Source organism: Mus musculus, chromosome 3 (assembly GCF_000001635.26).
Source record: "Mus musculus strain C57BL/6J chromosome 3, GRCm38.p6 C57BL/6J".
In the NCBI taxonomy this organism is placed as follows: domain Eukaryota; kingdom Metazoa; phylum Chordata; class Mammalia; order Rodentia; family Muridae; genus Mus; species Mus musculus.
Window position 1 is genome coordinate 55,551,977 of NC_000069.6, and position 6,000 is coordinate 55,557,976.

A 6,000-nucleotide genomic window follows, 5' to 3' on the forward strand; every position below is an offset into this window, starting at 1 on the left:
TTCAGTCAGTTTGTCCATTTAACAAGACTCCAGTAACTCCTGGGTAGATACATTGAATCTCTGGGCATAGTGTAATTATTCCTTCAAGCTGACTGGAGGCAGAGGACCACCTACTGCGGTAGCAGCTGCAGTCATAGTGCTGTGGGAGTCCCTTGCCCTTACTGCCTCCAGATACCACTGCCAAAGACCTTCAGTGCTGTTTGCTTTAAAAATTGCTTCTTTCAGAGTTAGAGCGATGGCTCAGTGGTTAAGAGCACTAACTGCTCTCCCAGAGGTTCTGAGTTCCTAGCAACCACATGGTTGCTCACACTCATCTGTAATGGGTCCCTCTTCGGATGTCTGAAGACAGCAATAGTGTACTTACATACAGAAAATAAATAAATATTTTTTTTTAAGTTTTGCTTTTTTTCCCTCTTCTCACAGAGGTGATGCAGAGGGAGATTGTAAAGACTTTGAGTTGGGAAAGTGTTAGCAAAGCAAACTCCATGCAAAGCTTTCAGGCTGTGATGGGGTCACTCTGCTCCTGCGAAATCAGTGGGAGACTGTTGCAGTGGTCCATAAATGTGATGGTAGTTTACCTTGGGTGACAGTCATAGTGAGTCGTTATTTTTTGATTTGTGTTGAAGGTATGAGTCAACGACCTCCTTTGGATGGGTGTGAGCTGTGACAAAGCAGGATGACCCCACAGCAGTCTTGTCCTAGGGTAATGGAGAAAATGGAAGGTATTCACTGTGGTGCGAATACTCATACAGGGCATAAGATCATGTCCTACATTTCCTAAGTGGGAAGTTTGATTTTTGCCTATTAAGTACTTAAGTGTGTTTGTTTAACACTCCTTTCTCAAATGAACACGAATCCACAGATTCCCGTTGCTCTCACCTTGATAGCAGATGCAGATTATCTCAGAGAACAACAGCTGGTCAAGGTGCAGAAAGCAAGTGGATCATCTATCCCCACCCAGGGGATCTATAGCACAATTCCCACACCCAACGATGAGAAAACATTGCAGAAGAGGGGGCAGAAAGTTTGTAAGAGCCATGGCAGAGAAGAAGTCTGATGGAAGGAGGATCTTCTGGATAGGGCAGGGTTGATACTCCCAGAAACGCTCAGCAATGTGGCTGCCTGCACAAGACTGGTAAGTCAACTTCTAGGATGGAAGGGGGAAGATCCCTAAGACCCCACCCTTAGCTGAGGAGCTCAGGCAGTCACAGCCGCTGAAGGAGAGAGAGCCATACTTTCTTCAGGAGAGAGTCCCCTATAGGTTTTCCATGCCACGGCGGTCGGCCCTGCACCTGTATACACACAGGCAACGCCAACTAGACTCGGAAGGCTGTAGGACAATCGCAACTGTAACAGAAAAAGAAGGACATGAATTTGGGAGGGAGTTTGGGGGACTCTCAGTTTGGTTTCAGTGAAGAGTTTCTGTAATCTTTTTGATCTCTACCGTTACCCTTTTCTGCCCAGAGTTCCAATTCCATGGCAATAGGAAATTTCCTTTCCTTTCCTTTCCTTTCCTTTCCTTTCCTTTCCTTTCCTTTCCTTTCCTTTCCTTTCCTTTCCTTTCCTTTCCTTTCCTTTCCTTTCCTTTTCTCTTCTCTTCTTTTCTTTTTTATTAAGACAACTCTTGGTGAACTCCCAGAGAAGAGCAGATCAGAATCAAGGGCTCCTGATGGCTTTCAGGCAGACAGACACAAGATTGGTTACTTTTCTTATCTCTGTAATAAAAAATGCCTGAATCTAGAAACGAGGTGCTAGGGATGGGGGTGGGGTATTTTGGCACACAGATTCCGAGAATCTGCCCACCACCGTGATGAAGCCATTGAGAGGCTCAGAGCAGCAGAAGTGTGTGAAAGGCCCCTAACTCTCAGATGAATCCAAAAGTTGAGAGGGCACAGACCAGAACAAAGAGACAAGCTTCCAGTGAACCTCTTTCTAGACAGGCCCTATTCCCTAAAGTTTCTACAACCTTCTAAACAGTGCCACTGTGTAGGGACCAAGTGTTCACACACATAAGCCTGGGGGAGGGGCATTTCTCATTCAAACCTTTGCAGTGTCTGTGTTCTTGGAAGTCTGCATAGCCCTGAGTCTAAGGGACAGAGTGCCTGATTGCGACCCCATCTATACATCCCTTCATCTGCTTCATCTGTGTCCTTTCTAATATCCTGTACAAGAAATGGGCTAACCTAAGTAAATTGTCCTCTGGGTGCTATGTTCCATCCCAGCAAATAACTAAGCCTGAGGAAAGGGTCATAGGAGCTTTTCTTTCTTTCTTTTTTTTAATTAGGTATTTTCCTCATTTACATTTCCAATGCTATCCCAAAAGTCCCCCATACCCTCCCCACTTCCCACCCACTCCCACTTTTTGGCCCTGGCATTCCCCTGTACTGGGGCATATAAAGTTTGCAAGTCCAATGGGCCTCTCTTTCCAGTGATGGCCGACTAGGCCATCTTTTGATACATATGCAGCTAGAGTCAAGAGCTCCAGGGTACTGGTTAGTTCATAATGTTGTTCCCCCTATAGGGTTGCAGATCCCTTTAGCTCCTTGGGTATTTTCTCTAGCCATAGGAGCTTTTCATAGGTTGATCTGGACCACAAGTCACTGCTTAGAACTTTGTGACTGGCATCTGAAGTGGAGGGGCGGGACGGTCCTTACAGGACTGGGCCTGTAAGGTGAAGAATCTAATGCCATTTCCAGGTAGAATGTCTAAAAATTTAATTGAACTTGGGGGCAGTCCCTTATGTTCCCTAGACAGTCACTTGGTAGGGCAGGGAGGGTGATCCACACACAGTATTGTCACAGAAGTACCCAGTGCTAAGAGTGAAAGTAACAAAAACAGCTTGACTTTCCACATAAGTTCTCATAGCAAAAATCTTGATGACTATCAAGTATTTCCTTAGTATAGATGCCTGGATTAGAACTTGTAGGACAGCTCGTAGGTGTGTTTATTTATGTGTGTGTATGTTTATGACATGTGGAGGCCAGAGGTTAACCTCATGCTGTTCCTCACGATGGCCAGCTAGACTGATTTTTCAGACTGGATCACTCACTGAGACTGGGAGCTTATCAGTTAGGCTGGGTAGAGGGCCCCAGGAATCTTCCTGTCTGCCTCTTGAGACCTGGAGTTAAGTGTGTGCACCAATGTGCCTGGGTTTTCACATGGGTTTGGCGGATTGACTCAAGTCCTTGTGCCTGTTTGGAAAGCCCTTACCCGGCTGAGCTTCCCCTTTTCCCAGTGAAGCCTGTGTATTTTAAGTATGATTGATACATGTGGTAAAAATATTGTTCCAAGACATACTTCACTTCACATTTTCATCTCAATGAACATCTATTTTCTTGCACCCTTGGTTAAGGTCATGCTCAGTCAGGGACTGAGATTAGGGCAAATATTTCTTGGGCTGAAAATAATATTACTCTCCAAACAACAGAAATTGAAGGGACTGCCACTATTCCCTCTACCATTATACTGTTTGCCTTCTTAGGGGACCTGATTACATTCTCAAAATTATGCCGGATAGGTGCTAAGAAATGAACCCAGGATCAAAAGGTTAGTAGCAACATCGAGGTATAAATCCTGGACCCAATAGTTTGGATACCTAGGACAAACACACATAACTAAATATATTTGAATTCTCAGAGTCACAAAACATCCTTGGGCGTCAGGAGTGGCCAAGAACAAAGATTTAAAACAAACAAACAAACAAACAAACAAACAAAAAACAATCTCACAAAAATCTAACAACAGCCCTGTTCCCCTGGGGGATGCAAATGGAACCTGCAGAGCATTCCAGGTTGAATAGTGACCAGGAAGGGACTGGCAAGAAGGAGCCACTAAGGGGTTTTATTCAACCAGAACCAAGAAAGATTGAAAAGAAAGAAGAGATTAGAGGCTCTGTAGTCTTTCCTCAACTGTGCAGTAGGAAGAAATGAGACCATGAGCTTTACAGGGGAAGAGAAAATGGAGTAACTATGGCTGTGGAAACCTGGCCCATGATACTGGGAGAGTCATAATTGGTGCTTAAATCCCCAGACTGGGAGGATTGGCAGCCAGCGAGGGGGTTGGGAGGGGGGCTGGACGTGTGCACGCCAGCATGAAAATCATCCATTACACTTCAAAGCGAAGGCTTTTCTGGAGCTTTCCAAGGGCAATTGGCACCAGCAAACAGGATCAGAGCAATACTGCATTGCATATTGCCGGGCATTTAAACACTACAGATTAGCCAAAAGCTACGGTGTGGTCACAGTTAAATATGCTAGTCTATGGCAAAAGTACATTAGTCAGTTTCCCGTTACTGTAACAAAATACCTGAGGTCATCAATATACAAGAAGGATTTGTGTTGGCTCCTGCTACAGTTTTGTTGGTTCTATTTGTTTCTTTGCTTTGTTTGGGGGGATGCTTTTTTTTAAATTGATTTTGTTATGTGGCAATTTCATCGATATAATATATTTTGGTTACTCTTCAATAACTGCCCCGTCTTGTTTCTCCCACATCCCTATCTACTTTCTGACGTTCTTCCTAGGCCCTCCCCCTAGGAGTTCATACTCTGGGGTTGATTTTGTGACTAAAAGCCTTCTATGTGACCATTGAATTGGGGTTATTTATTGTAGCCTGGTGTGGTCACCAGTGGGTACAAAACTAAAGGTAATGATTCCTTTCTCCCTGAATCTGTCAGCAGCAAATAGTTTTGCAATGAAGGGTAGTGAATCCTGAGCCCCTGCCTCAGCCGTGCCTGACTGTTAAGGGGCCCATTTTTTTTTTTTATACAGACACAGTATAGGCATGGCCTCTGCAGCTTCTGTGATTTCCTACTTGCAACAGCTGCATCATGCACAGAGGATGACATCTCCAGCCCTTCTCCCTACCATTCAGCTCTTCCATTCTTTCTACCTCCTCTCCTTGATGGTCCCTAAACCTTAGAGGGAATGGCATCAATATCTGGTTTAGGGCTGAACATTCATCTGTCACTTATTCTCATCACCTACACAGCATGAGTCTCCGTATTTACCGCCACTCACTGGGAAGAGGCCTCTCTGAGTAAGGACAGGAATACCATTTGTCTATGGACAATGTGTTTAGAAGGTAGCTTGATGCTTAACATATAGAACAATAGTACTCAGTTGTCCCCAGGGCCGTGATCTCCTAGGGCAGTGGTAGTCCTTGTCATGGGCTGTACCGTGGAACAGAACATGAGCCAGGTTCTTCCCTGTGCACTGGGAAAACTCACTAGCTATTTTCCTTTCTATCATTTCTCAAGGAAAGATTTAAAAAAAAACACTACTTTTGTATTTTGCCTTTTAAAAGCTTACTATCATGGTGGCTGGAAAGATGGCTCGACAGTTAAGAGTGTCCCTTGCAAGCACAAGTACCTGAGTTCAGTTCCCAGAGCCCACATCAGAAACTAGTCACAGTGATGCACACTTAACACCTCAGCACTGGAAAGGCAGAAGCAGCTGGGTTCCTAAGGCTTACTGGCCAGCCATCCTGTCCTACATGGTGAGCCCTAGGCAGAAAGGAGACCCATCTCAAAGGAAAGGTGGATGGTGTCCAAGGAATGACACCCAAGATTTCCTCTCATGTCTTACCTCTACACACACACACACACACACACACACCACTCACCAACACACATGCAGGTATGCACACACATACATCCTTAAGGTAGTAGACAACCATATTTTGCTACAAAGTCATAAGCCTTTTTTCAGTTCTTGTGTTCTGGGAATGGAGAGGAAGAAACTAATCCTTTGTGATGAGGCCTCCACTTTATGCCCTCTCTTAAAAGTCAGCTTATTTGACTTCCTAAAGACCCTATCTTCAAATAAAGCCAAACCGAGAATCAGAGCATCTCCATGAACTTGTAGAGCAGAGTGCAGGCAAAACACACCTGCAGACCCAGCACTGGGGACGCTGAGGCAGGAGGATCACAAGTTCCAGGCCAATCTGGCCTACTTGGGATCCTGTCTTAAGGAAACCTGGAAAAATAAACAAGCAAACAACAA